At 39.1% G+C, this 18987-nt stretch overlaps 1 long non-coding RNA gene across 1 annotated transcript in view; it reads right to left on the bottom strand.

Annotated features, from left to right (window-relative positions):
• LOC126947833 (uncharacterized) overlaps positions 1-16937 on the bottom strand; it is a 204326-nt gene extending 187389 nt beyond the window's left edge. Inside the window, exon 1 of the long non-coding RNA XR_007723213.1 lies at positions 16593-16937. This is a non-coding gene — a long non-coding RNA (uncharacterized LOC126947833). The remainder of the gene's footprint in view (positions 1-16592) is intronic.
• Between the last annotated feature and the right edge of the window lie 2050 nt (positions 16938-18987).

Here is an 18987-nt window from a genome sequence, read left to right as displayed (position 1 = left end):
CCATCTTACCCTGCTCTCTTTTTTTTTCCTTTTTCGGAGCATTATTAGCACCTGACATCTGTAGCTTGTTATGAAGTATTTATTTGTTTCCCTTTTCCCCACAAGAAAATAATATCCATAAGTGTCAAAACATTGTCCAAAGGTCATGTTCACACAATGTCCTCAGATCCTAGAACAATGTCTGGCACACAATACTAACTCAATAAATATTTGTTGAATAACTGGAGTAGTAGTAAACTACAAATAATCAAATATTTGTGACTCTTCCTTACTACTACTCTGTTGTGAAGGGATTAGAAACCAATCAATAAACTAGATTATATCTTGTGTTTCTTTCCCCAAACTCAGAGCTTCCAAATTACAAACACCTGCTAACATGATCCTTTGAAGCCAGAGCCCATTCTTCATTTTAAAGCTTTTTTATGTGCTCTGTATCCCAGACTGGCAAATAAGTCCCCTACATTCCAGAACTCACATTCTAGACTTGCTTCTTATTGCAGGCTTCCTGGGTACCTTTGTCAATAAAAAAAAAAAAAAAAAAGGAAACAGGTGGAAAATAATTAGATTTGCATATCTGCAAGAGTTGTTTAATTTTCTGTCATAAGCGTAGCTCCTGAAAAAAAATTCCACTAAGATTTATGCAAATCCCTTCCAAAAGACCTCACACTGAATAAAATTCTTAGAGTAAAATAGTGTCTTCAAGAGCATAGCTAGATATGCCTCTGTCAAGTTTAGCATATGAATGTAGACATGGGCATCTGTTCGGTGGGTTTGATGGATCACAGCACCAACCGGCAACAGGGTCCGGGCTCCCTTGGTCCCAACCCTGAAAATCTCTCCTCCACTATGGATTATGCAGGAGTAATTATCCCAGGTCCCAGACTTCAAGATGGTTCAGGAGATAAATAAATTATGTGGTTTTCTACAAAAGGAGCCTGACAGTAGTATCTTAGCTCTAGATGATTTTAATAAGGTCCATGGTCCTCTCTATAAGCTGTAGAAAAGAGAAGTACTGTCAGTTTGTCAGACACCTTCGTGCTCACTCACTGGTATATAAAGCAATTAGAACTAACTTGTGCTTATACCATTTCACAGCCACACCTCAAAATGCTGCTAACCTTTAGCTAGAACACCATGCTTAATCATCCTCTAATATTACCGGTGCCAAAAAATTAAAAATCCCTTAAGAGATAACAATAAAAAGTCATCCATTTATGCTGCACAATGCATCTCCCCACGCATATAACACAGAACACAGAAGCTGGTAGGACTCTAATTAATAAGATGCTTAGATTCTGATTCGACTGACATAAAGAAGTGAAAGATACAGGAGGTTAAATAATTTTCTCACACTCTAGGAAACAGAGCTAGAATAAGAACCTAAGTCCCCCAACTCCCATTTCAGTTGTTTTTCTACAACCATCAATAATGTTCTAGATTCGTGGTATTTAAACATTTTTGTTTAGCAGCAGGACCCTTTCACAAACAAATTTCTACTAGAAATCTAATATAAGCAACAAAGATGAGGTGATCTGATTGGAGAACTGTGCAGCCACCCCTCCACAAAGTAGCAGAGTCCCAGCTTTGCTTTTTGATATGGTTTGCCAACCAAACCTCACCTTGAATTGTAATAATCTCCATGTGTCAAGGACGGGACCAGGTGGAGGTAATTGAATCATGGTGGTGGTTTCCCCCATGCTGTTGTCATGATAATAAGTGAGTCTGATGAGATCCAATGGTTTTATACGTGTTTGGCATTTCCCCTGCTTGCACTCATTGTCTCTCCTGCTGCCCTGTGAAGAGGTGCCTTCCACCATGAGTGCAAGTTTCCTGAGGCTTCCCCAGCCACGTGGAACTGTGAGTCAATTAAACCTCTATCCTTGATAAATTACCCAGTCTCATGTATTCTTTCTTCATAGCAGCATAAGAATGGACTAATACACTTTTCCTATCAACAGCTGAAGACTAGAAGAAATGACTAAGAAAAAATTGCAAAGTTTGTGAAATCTGATTACAGCTCACAGCACCACTGTTTCCAATACACTTTTCTCTATTGGGTGGTCTAACCTGTCCTAATTTATGATGCATTTAGCCCCTCTGCACAATAACCCTATTATTTAAAGCTGGAAGCAGTCATTGGTACATTGATTTAAAACCATTCTCAGTAATGCTTATCCACTCACAGTCCAATATGCTTTATAAGACTCTTTTTAATTTTGAAATATAAATTTCCCTCCTATTAAACATTTTAAACATTTGAGAACAGTTTAGGGCAACCATGTAGACAACAGAGCTATAGATCTGCTATATGAAGCAGAGCTTTCTAACTGGCTTTAGTTATTTCACGCAACCTGAGCTGAAATCAGGAGACTATACATTTTCTTTTCAGCTCTACATGCCTGGATTGTAAAGCTGAACCAGCCAGTTACTTGCTATGTAACCTTCAGTACATTTCTTTATTTTTCCTAGTATCAATTTTCTTATCTGCCAATTGGGCTTAATCATTCTGTTTCAGAAATTTGTTAAGAAGCATCAAAGATGACAAAGAATACAGTACAGCGTACAGTGCTTAAGGTAACAGTAAACATTGATCCAGTGTCTAATTTCTTCTCTCCTTTTGGGGAGATGGTTTGAGTAAAATAGGCTGTGACTACTAATGTACTATTCCTGGTAGCTGGTGGAAAGGAAGATACCATCAGCTACAGTGTTTTGGAACTGGTACATATTCTTCCCAAATAAAAGCTCACCCTTCATTCCAGCCCCTTCCCAACCTTGATTTTTACTCCTTTGCTTTCTAGATAGTTCATTCATTCAACAAACATGTGGTTTTAATTCCTGGTTTCTCTCTCTCCATCTCTCTCTCTCTCTGTGTGCCTGTCTATCTCTCTCTCTCTCTCTCTCTCTCTCTCTCTCTCTCTCACACACACACACACACACACGTGCACACAAACCAGGCACAGTTTATTTTCTTAAGGGTTAAGGTTCTGTATAGATAGGCTACACATTTTTCTCATAGCCACACACACCTAAGGGTTTCACAAATACTTATAGGGGTGGTTTATCATATGTAGGAGTCCTTAAGATAGTAATAGAATTATATAAATAATTATAGTTTAGGATATGAAAGTGGTTGTGTATATATACCTGCTTATCCTACAGTTTAATAAATGGTACATAGTTAATTCTATAAAATGGGTGTTAATTCTCATCTTTATGTGGTCTTTTTGAAAACCCAAACTAAAATAACTTTTCAGAAATTGAAAAGAAGAAACTGAAGTAAATGGATGCCAGTGATAAATGTATTAGAATTTTAGTGTCCAGAGTGGGCAAATACATCTAGAAGTCTTCCTGTCTCAGTTATATAGCATCACCTGACAAAGGGTTTCCTATCAGTCTCCAACTTAGTGCATTCCCCACTTCCCCTGCTCTGTTTTTGTCCCACAAGAAATGATATTTCCTAGGATCTTCTGCCTCTGGGCCTCTGGATAGATTTGGCTAATAAGAAGGCAGTGGCAGGTGATTGGAGGATAGGATGAGGAAGTAAGCTGAGGTACTTCTCCCTCTTCTCTATTTCCTGTAGTGTCTTCAGCGATGGCTATGTTTCCTCCATGACAACAGCTCCTGTTGGACAAACGGACTGTGGTCCAGCTCCTGTGGAACCTCCTGTCTGTCTATCTAGTCAGGTGATAGGGACTTCCTGCTGATCCTGATTGCTCGATTGCCTCACTAGCTATTTGGCTTCCCAGAGATTCTAGCACCTGCTTAATCAGTTCCAAGAGTTAAATTTCTTGTTTCTTGTTTCTTGCTGAAAATTAAACACTGTAAAAACGTTTACAGTGATCTCAGTATTTATCGGAACTTTGCCTTATATACAAGGCTTGTTCTGATGTAAGTATACTATACATTTAGATACATGCTGTGCATATGTCTGTGTAAACACTGTGAACACAGATAAAAAATTAACTTACGTTATATCCAGCACATTACCTGGGATGCAGTAGGTATTTAATGTGCATTACTTGGTGAATTGACTGTATATGGTATCAGGGAAAATAGCATAAAATGTAATTCCAATGTGGAAAATACATACTAACTACAATCATTTCATGACTTAAAACCATTTATGCCTCTTCACTGTTGTGACAGTAATGTATGTGTCAAATCAACAGTGTTCAGTTTCAATTGACTAGGTATATAAACTATATATAGGTCCACCTCTTCATTTTTCACTCCTTTGAAGTGATTGCCTTCTCAGCACTTAAATATTTATATTGCAGCCAGGCAGAATGGCTCATGCTAGTAATCCCAGCACTTTGGGAGGCCAAGGTGGGCAGATCTGAGGTCAGGAGTTTGAGACCATCCTGGCCAACATGGAGAAACCCCGTCTCTATAAGAATACAAAACTAGCCAGGTGTGGTGGTGCATGCCTGTAATCCCAACTACTAGGGAGACTGAGGCAGTAGAATTGCTTAAACTCGGGAGGCGGAGGTTGCAGTGACTTGAGATATCACCACTGCACTCCAGCCTGGGCAACAAGAGTGAAACTCCGTCCCAAAAAAAAAAAAAAAAAAAAGAAAAAGAAAAAATTTATATTGTTTTACAGGAGACTCCTTGCCTCAAAACTCCAAAATTTGGTTACTGTGTTTTTTGTTTGTTTATGTTTTTCGTTTGATTTGGTTTGGTTTTCTTTTGTTTTGAGAGACAGGGTCTCACTCTGTTGCCCAAGCTGGAGTGCAGTGGCACAATCACAGCTCACTGCAGCCTCGACCTCCTGGCTTTGATCAAGCAATCCTCCCACCTCAGCCTCCCAAGTAGCTGGAACTACAGGCATACACAACCATGCCCGGTTAATTTTAAAATTCTTTTGTAGAGACAGTGTTTCACTATGTTGTCTAGGCTGGTCTCAAATTCCTGGGCTCAAGCAATCCCCTTGCCTCAGACTCCCAAAGTTCTGGGATTACATGTGGAAGCCACAATGGTTGGCCCTGATTAATATTTTGTTTAGCAACAGTTAATCAATCAATATTTTAATGGCATTATATCAATACTCTGGAGTTTATAGGGCAAATGAGAAATCAAAATTGATTAAAAAATGAAGTATCCTCAGAGAAGATAAAATAATATAGTTGATTTCTTAATCTAGACTATCCCCATAAGATATAAATATTCTGAGTTATAGAAACAACTAGAAAATAAAATTTTAAAATAATTTACAATGGAAAGAAGTAGAAAAACTGATTAGAGAAACATTGTTAGCAAACTGCTTAGAGTATTAACCAATATTTTTAGGAAGATTAATCAGTAATAAGGTAAAGTGAGTGAAAGAGATTAAGAGGCTATCATAATTAATGTATGAGATGAGAAAAGCACAAATGACAGTGGTCACCATTACAGTGAAAAGAGTGGAATGAGTGCTAGAAACATAGTGAGGAACACATTTTTAAACAGTTACGTCTTCTTTTTTTTTTTTTTGAGACAGAGTCTTGCTCTGTCTCCCAGGCTGGAGTGCAGTGCCACAATCTTGGCTCACTGCAAGCTCCACCTCCCGGGTTCACGCCATTCTCCTGCCTCAGCCTCCCTGGTAGCTGGGACTACAGGTGCCTACCACCACGCCCGGCTAATTTTTTGTATTTTTAGTTAAGATGGGGTTTCACCATGTTAGCCAGGATGGTCTCAATCTCCTGCCCTCGTGATTCACCAGCCTCGGCCTCCCAAAGTGCTAGGATTACAGGAGTGAGCCACCACTCTCGGCTGTCTTCTGGATTAATAATACAAATAATGCTAATTACCATTAATATTCAAAAGAAAAGATGGAAATAACAATGACTTCAAAGTTTCCAGTCAAGATCCAGAAGACTGGTGATACTGTCTGCAGAAATAGTTAAGGTAAAACAAGAAACCAAGAAGGAGGGAAGATGGTTAATTTGGCAGGTACATAGAGTTTAAATAATGCTAAATATCCAAATTTAAATGTCCAGCATAATAGGAAATTTCAACCTTCAAACTGGATTATTTTCAAAACTTAAATTTATAGGTGAACTACATTCTTACCCTGCTAATTAGTTGGTGAAATACTTTAAATAGAAGAAAACAACTAAATTCACACTTTAAAAGTCTATGGACATTTTTTTCTAAAGCACCGACGGGGAGGAAAGTCAATATTTTTATTTGTTCATATGACTGATAGTAATGAATACTGGCTTTGCTCAGACAAGGCAAAGAAATTTAGGATTTCCAAAGCAGTAGCCAAGTATGGTTTGTTTGTTTCATCCATAATCTTCTACATGAGTGTTTCTTTCTGAAAATTACACTTTTTCCTCTTAATACCACTATAAAGAGTGGTGTGCATTATGTTGCTTTCCCTTTAGCAGGTTTAATTTTATTTTGTAATTAACAATAGCTAGTTTGGGAATTATACTGTGATATCACTTGGTTTTGAATTTTCATTGAGTCTTTTTATGAAAAATTACAAACTCCTCAGAGGGACTGATGTAGTTTGTTGCCATGGATAATTGTCTCTAAATAAACTCAGGGTTGTTAAGTGGATATGAACAGATGGAAATAAATTGATGGAAGTTGACTATTGTGCCTCTTGGCTCCTGTTTATTTGTTACCAGCAGCATATCTTTTTGTCTTGTCAGGCCCGGCATTTTATGCACTTGAACTTTAACAATGTCAGCTGGATTCCTCCTCAGAACTGGCATAGAAATTGCTCCAGGGTAGAGCCCTCTGCCAGCCTGACCAGAACCACAGCAGAAACCAATAGCCTAATTACAGTTCTCTAAGCCCCATAGGAAGAAGGTCACATATATTGGTACAGCTGTCTAACCATGTCCAGGTTTACCTAACTTCAGTCGAATTGTAGGCAGGCTCTATTAAAGCATCACAGTCTTTCCACTCTTATTTTACATATAGGGAAAATGAAGCTAGGGGAGAGAAAATTATTCAGCCTGGTGTTTAGTCATTCATTAGACTAATTTCACAATTACCTATTAAGTGCCAACTACAGGCCAGCCACTGTTCTGGACACCAATAATTCAATAGTCATAAGGCACAGTCTCTGCCATAGTGGTGGTAAGGGTGACAGATAAGTCAGCAGGAAATTAAGATACAGTATGATCAGAACTTTGATGAGCACAAGTAAGAGTGTAAGAATGGTATAGGAGCTCACAAGAGGGATACTTACCTTACTCTTGATGTCTAGATAGTTTCCAAAAGATGGAACATCTATTGTGACCTGAAAGATGATTAGATAACTGGCCAAAAAATAACTCACTGCCAAACTTACTGGCCAACCAATCAAGCTTGGCTACTAAATATTTCAATTTAAACCAACAAATGCTTATGGGAATCCTGCATGTTTCTAACACTTTGATAGAAATTTTAGGAGGATGCCAGAAAAATATAATACCAAGATGCCTTCCCTCAGAAGACTGCAGTTCTATTGGAGAAAGCAGAATCAAAACACTTGAACCAATTAGGAGACAGTAAGAAGGATATTAGATTAAAGACTATGACACATTTATAAATAGCATTATTGTATGAGAGATCCTCAGAGTCACTTCATAGACTTCAATTGAAAGGCAGAGCTAAGCTGAGCTTGACAAATGAGTAGGCAGTAAAGTGAGAATTTTTATCTTCTTCAGATATCACTAATCTCACCCCAAATTATAGCTAGAGTCTACCCACAACATTAACACTGAAAACATTTTTTTTTTCCAGACTGATTCTTTTGGAAACCACTTCTTTTCTCAAACCAACTCTTACAGGCTCAATGGTGTTGCCCCCCAAAACTAGGCTGAACTCCCAGTGCCTGAAAATGTTACCTTACTTAGAAATAGGGTCTTTGCAGATATAATCAGGTTAACATGAGGTTATATGAATTAGAATGGGTCTTAATCCAGTATGACTGATGCTCTTATAAAAAGAGAATCAGAGACAGACACACCAAGAATTAATATGATGTGAAGACACACAGAGAGAATGTCATGTGATGATGAAAGAAGAGATTAGAGTGATGTGTCGACAAGCCAAGAGGCTCCAAAGATTGCCAGTAACACCAGAAGTTAAGAGAAAGGCATAAAACAGATTCTTTTACTGAGCCTCCAGAAAAAGCATGAATGTAAATGACACTTTGATTTCAGACATTTAACCTCCCAAAGTGTGAAGGAATAAATTTCTGTTAAGTCACCTGGTTTGTGGTACTTTGTTACGGTAGCCCAAGGAAACTAATACACAAACTGGGCATGTTGACTCCTGAAAGAAATTTGGCATGTGTGAATACTGTAAATGAATAATAGCTTTAAGATTGTGTGAAATTTCAAGTGATATGGAAAGATAAAGGATTCAGCAGCAGGGCAAGGTTGATTACCCAAAGTGGGTTATTGCAGATAATGAGCTTTTGAACACAGAGATTAAGGCCTCCATAGCATCAATCTCAGGCATATTGGCATTAAGGAACTGGAGAACCTCCACCATAACTAGTGTAGGGTTCACTGGGGCTCTGGCTCTCCTCTCCTAGGAATATCCTTTTAAATAAAATATTATAATATCAAATATGTGAATATTGTACTCAAGGAGTATGAAAATTGCAATAGTGTTTCATGTAGTTTTGGTTAGCTGGTAAGTTTTACAACATCATATAGTTTTTAAAATCATATATTGAAAAAGGAAAACAATAAAAAAGAATATGAAATAATAAATAAAACAATAAAGAAAAAAATTTATATATATACACATAATCACCAAATGTTTAGAAAGTACATATTGACATTGATGGTGGCATTTCAAACACCCTGGTAGCTCTACTTTTAAAATATATGTGACCACTTCTCATAAATAGCAAATCTACATTTATGGTCCAAGCCACTGCCATCTCCTATCTGAATTATTGCAACAGGTTCCTCACTGTTTTCATTCTTACCCCACAAGGATCCACACAACAATCAGAGTAATTTTGTTAACAATTCAGTCTACATCATTCCTCTGATCAAAACTCTCCAATAATCCCCTATCTCTTCTAGCATGAAAGAAACCCAGAGCCCTTACAGATAGTTCTTCAATGCTACATAAGATCTGGACCCAGTTACCTGTCTGATCTCATGTCCTGCTATTCTACTCCCACAGAATTTCTATCTTCCTAGGAATACAATCATGCCGGGCATGTTCTTGCCACAGTCTAGATATCCCAGAATGTATCCCTCGCTCCTCAAAGCCTTTGCTCAAATATCACCTTCTTTTCAAGGTCTTCCAGACCACACTATTAAAATGACATCACACACTCTCTACATTCCCCAACCCCTTTCTTGCTTTTTCTCCAATGCACTTATCATCTTCAAGTATACAACATAATTTGCTTATTTAATTGATTTATTGCTTGTTTCTTTCCCACCAGCTATAAGATCCATGAGAACAAGAATTTCTATTTATTCTGTTGACTGTTATATTTTATTGCCTAGAATCATGTCTGGCATAATAGGTATTCAATAAATATTTGTTCAATGACAGGATAAGGATATTTATCTCAGCATTATTTAAAACAGCAAAATATTGGAAATGACCTACATGTCCAATAAAGGAATGGCTAAATAATATTTAAATAAAATATTATATGCCTGTTAAATTAATTGTATGTAATTATGTAATTGTATATGCTGCATCATCTGTGTAATTATTTATAATCAAATAATTTAAAAAGTTGAATACAATCATAGGTTTCCTTTAAAGAAAACTACATCAAATTGCTTGTGATGGAATAAGAAAAAATAAAAATGCTTTGTTAGGGCGATGGAATTATAGTACCTTTTGGAATTTTAAATAATAATGTTTGATATCTGTGTTACTATACATATTTTTAAAGTAAAATTGAGCTATATTAGAATACTAAAAACAGAACCAGAGTTATATTTTGAGATAGCTACATTCATTGTCACTAGGTGAAGTTTTAAAAATCAACTTTATTCTGATTATTAAAACTAATAGTTTCATTCTTGAAGAGCAGAAAATGTCATTGATGTATTCAAGTTATAAAAATGAAGTAGAACTTTTCTGTCATGCATGCTGAGTTAAACTATTTCATAGTTTAAATTTACTCAGAAAATTCTGAACATAGTTTCCCTATGGTTCAAAGTAGGAAAGTGTTATTATGTTTGCTAATACATGCCCTGAATTCCAATGGGCTTAGGGAAATTTGGGACTTTAAAGAAATATTAACATACAGGCCAGCCGCGGTGGCTCACACGTATAATCCCAGCACTTTGGGAGGCCAAGGCGGGTGTTTCACTTGAGATCAGAAGTTTGAGACCAGCCTGGCCAACATGGTGAAACCCCATCTCTACTAAAAATACAAAAATTAGCCAGGTGTGGTGGCGGGCACCTGTAACCCCAGCTACTCTGGAGGTTGAGGCAGGAGAATTGCTTGAACCTGGGCGACAGAGGTTGCAGTGAGCCGAGATTGTGCCACTGCACTCCAGCCTAGGCAATGGAGTGACATTTGTGAAAAAGGAAAGAAAAAAAGGAGGGAGGGAGGGAGGGCGGGAGGGAAGGAAGAAAGGGAGGGAGGGAGGGAGGGAAGAAAAGAAAGAGAAAGAAAAGAAAGAGAAAGAAAAAAAAGAAAAGAAAGAAAAGGAAGAAAAGAAAGAAAGGAAAGAAAAGAAAGAAAAGAAAGAAAGAAAAGGTTTGACATACAACCATATGTAATAAAGCCTGAATATCAATAGGGAAACCCAAGGCTTTAGGAGAACATTGCTTATAATAAAAAATATTCCTGCTGAAGGAGAAAAGCTGATACATTTCCAGAAAAAATGTATATCTAAACTTTAGGTGAAGTTTTTTTCTGGCTTTGCAGTAATTACCCCAATATCCTCAATCTTCTCTAAAAGTCTAAGCGCCCAGTACCCAATAGTCTTATATTGATTGTGCTCTGTAGAACCGGGGTTCAGCCTTGGAGCAATATATGAAAGAAAACAGAAAACAGTCACAGGAGCCTGGATGGACAGAGTTGCTGGCTGCTTTGTGGACCACTGTACACCTGAGAAAGGTGACTATTGAAAGGAAAAGAGGTAGGAAGAGATGGGATCCTGCTGCCTCTTGGGTGGACACCATGCAGGTGGGAACACTTTGGTTATACACAATTCCTTTCCTATCCACAAGGTTGCATCCTGTTACATTTTATGAAAATTAGTGGGACAGCATACATGGCAGTTGATTTTTCTGTACACACATGAAATAAGTAAAATGAATCAGTAAATAATATAAATAAATGAGTGGAAGAATGAATGAGGAGGAAGAAAAAGCAAAGGAAGAGAATGGAATGAAAAGAAAGGAAATGAAAAGAAAGGAAAGGAAGAAACACTATCACTAAATATGAAAATCAGAAAGAAAGGAAAGAAAAATAAATCACTAGGAAAATAAATCTGGAATTAAATAGATTAAAAGAATGACAGAAATATAAGAAATTTAGCTAAAGTAACTGGAAAGGAAAATAAAAGAAAGACCCAATTGTTAGAAAATGCCTAGTTTTCCAAACAATATTTCCGGTTTTCTCAATATTCTGTGGAAGTCACACATGCAAAGAGAATGATGGTTTGCTGAAGGAGGCTGGACACATATCGATGGAAAGATGGAAAGATGTCCATATCGATGGACAGATATATATGGAATGATAAACATTGGTTTTTAAAGTATCTAGTGATTTTTGTTCTCATCGCTATTTTATTTTATTTTATTTTATTTTATTTTATTTTATTTTATTTTATTTTTGAGACGGACTCTTGCTCTGTTGCCCAGGCTGGAGTGCAGTGGTGCAATCTCGACTCACTGCAACCTCCACCTCCTGAGTTCCCGCCATTCTCCTGCCTCAGCATCCCGAGTAGCTGGGACTACATGCGTCTGCCACCATGCCTGGTTAATTTTTTGTTGTATTTTTAGTAGAGATGGGGTTTCACCATGTTGGCCAGGATGGTCTGGATCTCCTGACCTCGTGATCTGCCTGCCTCGGCCTCCCAAAGTGCTGGGATTACAGGCGTGAGCCACTGCATCCGGCTTATCACTTTTTACATTTGGAATCAATCATGCTAAAAGGATATTTCACTAATATGAGGTTTCTACAAACAGTTAACATAGTTAATAGAGAAGCCATTAGGCTGAGAGAGCTCTACCACTTTGATTTTCTGTGTAAACAAACTGATTTCCAAGGTAAACAGTAAAACAAAACCAGACTTAACCAATCAGAAACCTCCAGCTAACCTCTAACTAGGAACTTTCCATCCGATAATGCCCAAATAAGCCAAATGCTGAGCTGTTGCCCATCAGTAATTTCTTCACTTTGCTTCTATAATCACCCTATGAAAGTCCACTGCCAAAATTGCTAAGGCAGAGCTCTGTGAATCTCTTCTGGTCCTAAAGCTGCCCAGTTCATGAATGGATCCTTGCTCAGATAAACTCTGCTAAAACTCTGCTAAATTTAATCTGTCTAAAGTTTTTTTTTTTTTTCTTTAAACAGTAACTTACAACAAAATATTTCTTCATATTTCAAAAAGCACATTAAATCATGAAGCAGGTATTAAAGAATTCAACCCTTTTATGAAGGGCATTATTATTATTACATTTAAAATAATTAATATTTAAAATGATATGGTTTAAAGATGTTAAATCCTTGATGGAGTAAAGAATTGTCCCAAAAATAATTCTGGAGATTGGTTGCATAACATTGTGAATGTACTTAACACTAGTGAATTATACACTTTAAAATAGCTAAAATGGTAAATTTTATGTAAACAGGCTTTACTATAATTTTTGAAAATTTTAAAAATTAAAGATGTCTTAGATCATAGAGCAAGAACATTAATGATTCAGGGAGAAGCACTTGGTTATAATAAATCTGACATAAATTTAAATTGCAAAATCTAAATACCTATCTTAAGGTGATGATTTTGTATTTGTAAATACCTTAAAATTAGGCATGTGGGGAATTGTGAATGTAATAGGATAGTTGCCTAGGAGATCAAATTTTGTAAAATGAAACAGAGCCTGAATCCAGAAGTGATTAACTTCCAGAAGCTTGATAAATAAACATCTACAAGATTTGAAACCTTAAAAAATTTTGATTTTGCTATTATCTCTGAGACTGCAAAGCTTGAAATTATATGCACGCATATTTTGTATTATGCTATCTAACTATCTTCTTATCTCCTCTTTGCTAACCTGTAACATCCACATCTCCCCTGCTTCTCTTATGGATGACCCAGGTAAGTAGCTACAGCTGTTTAGTTCTTTTTCCCTTGCCATCAAGTGTTGGGTTTCAGCTTAAATTGTTTAAGGAAACGTCACCACTCAAAACTGCCTTTGGCAAAATGCCTCAGACGCTAGCCTGTAGAGAAAAAATTATATGCTGAACTTTAGAGAAAATCATTACATTACGTGTAGTGAGAAAATATGAAAATTCTCACATATAGAGACTCTCTAGGAAACTGAGGTCTTGATGCTACCTACATGTAAGGGCATGAAGAAGTAAAACAGGAGTGAGATAGACTGTCACATTATGAGGAAGCATATTTGACAGAGTTAGGTAGAAAACAGCCAAGCATCAACCGTGCCCCTCTCTCTTCCAAGAAGCTCTTTCCCTAACAGCCTAAGTAATACTAATAGATGGACCTGCATTGAGTGAGACAGCAGAGGCCTGACACCTAACACCTCCACTATCATGTAGATTGTTAAGGGGCAGGCGCTTGCACTTTTTGTTGGTTCTCCTGTGATAAAAACATTTAATTTATTAGTACTTACACTCTTCCATTAAGACTCCCCTGCTTCCAGCCTTATAAGGAAGAGAGGGCCATGAGTATATCAGTTATGCTTGAGTGAGGTCACTGATGTGAACACAGGTAGGAGAAACAAAATACAGCCTGGCAGCTTTGCTACAAAGGCTGCCAATTTGAATGCCTAAGGAGGGGCTTAGTGGGAACTGTGAACTGCTTTGAACCAGAGTAAAAAGTGCCTTATGAGAAGAAAGTCTAGGGTTACCAGATCTTCTGGTTTGTGAAGAAATGCTGAGATATCTGGATTTTAACATGAAATATCCTGACTTTCAAAGGTTGGCAAGCAATTCAAATTTTTCAACACTATGTGAAGGCAAAACTCCAGATGCCCGAGGGCTATATTCAGACTGCAGGTTATCAAATTGTGACCTCAGCTTTCCATACCAAAGACTGAGCAGCTGGAGGGGGAATGGGAGGGAGAGATAAGAAAAACTGAGCTTCAGATAGCTGTTAAATGGAGTGGAATTTGGAGAGAAGGAGATTCTTAAGGGAAAGTCTTAGGGATGTTTTCTGTGTAATGGGTGGTGTAAATCCATTTGTAAACCAAAACACCTTCAGTGCTTTTAAAACTGGATTTGTATTTTTTGGATATGACAGCATGCTAATACATGCTTTAGAATAAGAGGGAAAAGGCTTAGCTATACATGTTTACATTTACAAATGATAAATATTGCACTGCCAAACTTTTATGAAAATATCCTATTTGATTTCATGTCACGGTTTACGATAAAACCACAACTCTCAGAGATTTAGTAAGGCCATCAGAGCTGTTCAAATAGAGTATAAAGGTGTAATGCCTCACCAGATTACTATTTCTAGCCAGCAGATGAACCCAACCCAGAGCATAAATATGAAAAGATGGACTGTAATACTTTCAAGGTATGTATTTTCTAATCTCCAGACATACACACACGTGTGCACACACACATCTGACTCTGTAATAAATGCTGTGGACTGAATCCCGCCTTCTCACATTCACATGTTGAAGTCCTAGTCCTCAATGTGATGGGATTTAGGTGAGGTCATCAATGTGGAGCCTTCATGAATGTGTTCAGTGCCCTTATAAGAAGAAACACAAGAGAGTTCTCCCTGCCTCCCCAGTCTGCCAGGCTCTGCCATGTGAGGATACAGCAAGAAAGCAGTCATCTATAAGCCAGAAAGAGGGCCTTCATCAGGCCCAACCATGCTCTTGCCCAAAATTCAGACTTCCCATGCTTCTAGAACTGTGAGAAATAAATGTCTGCTGTTTAAGCCACTCAGTCAATGAAATTTTGTTATAGCAGCCATAGCCGACTAAGACAAATCAATACTCCAAAATTGCAACATATCATTGGGAAGGTATTTATGAATACCTAATTCTTCCAATGAGTCTTCAAACTATCTCAATATGTGTGCAAAAATCTCCATTATCCAACCAACCTACTGAGGGACTAAGTGGCTAAGTTGGCTGGACTTCCTGGGTCAATAGGGACTTCCCCAAGAGGACTTTCCCGTAAGCTAAAATGAGTCATAGCTGCAAGCTAATGGATTTAAACTTCAACCAATCATACAGGCAGTTTAAGCTCTAGCTGCAGCCTGATGGTTTTAACTAATCAGGCCCTCCAACCCACAAGCCCATAGAAAATAAGCTAATCACATAGGACAGGAAAAGGAAAAGGGGAGGAGTCATAAAGAGATATAAGCATAATGAGAGGTGACAGCCTGCTAGCAGCCTCACTCTCCGGGCCTCCTCGGCCTCGGGTGTCCACTCTGGCGGCACTTGAGGGGCCCTTCAGCCTGCCACGGCAGTGTGGGAGCCTCTCTCTGGGCTGGCCCAGGCCAGAGCCACCTCCTTCTGCTTGCCGGGAGGTGTGGAGGCAGAGGTGGAGGCAGAGGTGTGGGCGGGAACCGGCACTGCCCTGGCCAGCTGGAGTTCTGGCGGGCATTTGCACGGGCTTGGAGGTCCTGCACACTGGAGCGGCCTCACTGCACTGCCGGCCCAGAGCAGTGAGGGGCTCAGCACCCGGGCCAGCAGCTGCGGAGGGTGCGCCGGGTCCCTCAGCAGTGCTGGCCCACCGGCACCATGCTCGAGTTCTCGCCAGGCCTCAGCTGCGTCCCTGCGGGGCAGGGCTCAGGACCTGCAGCCCACCATGTCCAAGCACCCCACACCAGGGTGGGCTGCTATGCCGCCCAAGCCTCCCTGAGGAGCACTGCCCGCTGCTCTGTGGCACCCAGTCCCATCAACTGCCCAAGGGCTGAGGAGTGCATGCCCCGCTGGGGACTGGCAGGCAGCTCCCCCTGCAGCCCTGGTTCCAGATCCACTGGGTGAGGCCAGCTGGGCTCCTGAGTCTGGTGGGGACTTGGGGAATTTTTATGTCTAACTAAGGGATCATAAACACACCAATTAGCACTCTCTGTCTAGCTCAGGGATTATAAATGCACCAATCAGCACCCTGTCAAAATGGTCCAATCAGCTCTCTGTAAAATGGAACAATCAGCTCTCTGTAAAATGGAACAATCAGCAGGATGTGGGTGGGGTCAGATAAGGGACTAAAAGCAGGTTGCCCGAACTGGCAGTGGTAACCCACTCGGGTCCATTTCCACGCCGTGGAAGGTTTGTTCTTTTGCTCTTTATAATAAATCTTGTTGCTGATCACTCTTTGGGTCCACGCTGCCTTTAAGAGCTGTAACACTCACCACAAAGGTCTGCAGCTTCACTCCTGAAGCCAGCAATACCATAAACCCACCAGGAAGAATGAACAACTCCAGACGGCAGCCTTTAAGAGCTGTAACACTCACCGTGAAGGTCTGCAGCTTCACTCCTGACAGCAAGACCAGGAATCCCTGGGAAGGAAGAAGCTCCGGACACATCTGAATGTCAGAAGGAACAAATTCCGGACACACCATCTTGGAGAACTGTAACACTCACGGCAAGGGTCTGCGGCTTCATTCTTGAAGTCAGTGAGACCAAGAACCCACCAATTCCAGACACAATAAGACACCCAAGCCAGAAACAACAACCCTTCCGGGTCCTCTTCCACTGCGTGGAAGCTTTACTTTCACTTTCGCTTTAATAAATCTTGCAGCCTCACTCTTTGGGTCCGCCCCTTTCTCTAATTGAGCTGTAACACCTGCAGCTGCGGTTCATGGCTTCATTTCTTGAAGCCCGTGAGATCAGGAATCATGTGATCAAGAAAATCCTTTGATGAGAAGAAGACTTCTCATCTCATTTGTAAAACAAATGTTAAAATCAGCCCTTAAGTAGAATGTAATTATAGAAGACCTGGTTGTTAACTGAATGTTTGGGTCCCCCTAAAATTCATATGTTGAAATGTAACTCCCAAGGTGATGGTATTTGCAGGTAGGGCTTTTGGGAGGTAACTAGGTCATGAGGGTAGGACTCTTAATGAATAGGAATAGTGCCCTTAAGAGGTCAGAGAGCTAGCTCTCTGTGCTCTCTGCCATGTGAGAATACGAAAGAGAAGATAACTATCTGCAAATCAGGAAGAGGGTCCTCACTAAAAGTTAGATCTGCTAGCACTCTGATCTTGGATTTCCTAGCCTCCAAAATGTGAGAAAGGAATGTTGTTTAAGCCACTCAATCTATGGTATTGTTATAGCAGCTCGAGCTAACCAAAGCAGACTCCCTTCACGTTGTATATTCTTATTTTACTTAAGTATGGTTTTTAAATTTAGTTCTAGAGGCATCTATAACATTACCAATATTACTTGTACAATCTACACTCCCTATTACATTAAATGAGAGAATTAAGTTTGTTTAAAGAAAATAGGCTTGAAGTCAGCAAGACCAGATTCTATTGACTCTGCCACTTACTAATTATGTGATATGGGGCACCTTATTTAAGCAATCTGAGAAAAGAATTCCAGCTCTCTAAAATAAAGATATTACTGAAACTGCCTTTGCAAAAATTTTAACAGTGAGAAAATTATGACAATAAAAGGGATCAGATCTAACCCCGATCTTGCCTTTAACCTCCAAACTGCCCTTAATCATTCCTGGCCTAAGACCAAGCTAACATTAAGAGACTTTATAGTTTAAATGATAAAAGCCCTTCCCCCAAACTAAACCACCTTTGTAAAGCTAATGAAAAACCACCAGGCTAGGAGGATAAGAAGGCTAAATTCTGCCAAGGTGTAAACATAAATGATTACCAGCCATTATTCTGGAGGTCACAAGGTTTGTAACTGCTCCAGTTGCTCCTGAGATAACATTCGTGTTGTAGAACCTAAGACTGGTCTCTTGAAATGTCTTTTCAGGTTTTTGCATTTCTGACGACCAGTGGCTCCACCTGGACCCACCAACTGGTCCTGTAATCCCATATAGAAGCAGACTCCCTGGCTTAACAAACTATCCTGAAAAAATCCTAGCCTCCAAATTTTCAGAGAGATTGATATGAGTGTTTGATTTGAGAGACTGATTCCTCCCATTCCAATGCCATGCTGCTCTTGCCAGTGCTGGGAGGACCTCAGCTACTAAGGTCATTAAGGTCATTCTTTATTTTGCAATGCTGTGGCCTCAGTGAATTGATTTTGTCTGTGCAGTGGGCAGGAAGACCCCACTAGGAAGTTACACTACTAACTAGCTAATAGGATTGTTAGAAATATTAAGATTTGTAAATGTATCTAACCCATAGAAAACCATAAAATTTATTTTGCCATTTCTCCTAAAAATGAAGCTATTGCTTAAACCTAACCAAAAGAATTATCCTTGGATAGTTGTGAGGAGTTAAGATTTCCCTACCGGCAGTTGCTAACTCAGGAAGAGGTAGCTAAATGTATAAGAAGCTGATCAGAACTTCCAACAGGACAAAGGGACAAAACTAAAAATAAAAAAAAAAAAATTGGACTCCAGGGTCCTCAAAAGTTGAGGCCTCTTCAAAACTGCAAGCTTTAGGTCAGAACACTGAAGGATCACACACTAACAGAGAGGTTGAACAGGAAGCAGGTGATTTATGTACTGAAGCCTAACTTTGAATTAACTCAATGCACAAAACTAAATTAAGAAAATCTTAGCTTTCAATTGCCCCAAACAAATTACCAGAAAAAAATAAAAAGAAAAAAACTCTTACAGGAAAGGGGTCCTGATCCAGACCCCAAGAGAGGGTTCTTGGATTTCACGCAGGAAAGAATTCAGGGCAAGTCCACAGTGCAAAGTGAAAGCAAGTTTATTAAG

Source organism: Macaca thibetana, chromosome 2, assembly GCF_024542745.1.
Source record: "Macaca thibetana thibetana isolate TM-01 chromosome 2, ASM2454274v1, whole genome shotgun sequence".
Lineage (NCBI taxonomy): Eukaryota > Metazoa > Chordata > Mammalia > Primates > Cercopithecidae > Macaca > Macaca thibetana.
This window is presented reverse-complemented; position numbering and strand designations above follow the sequence as displayed.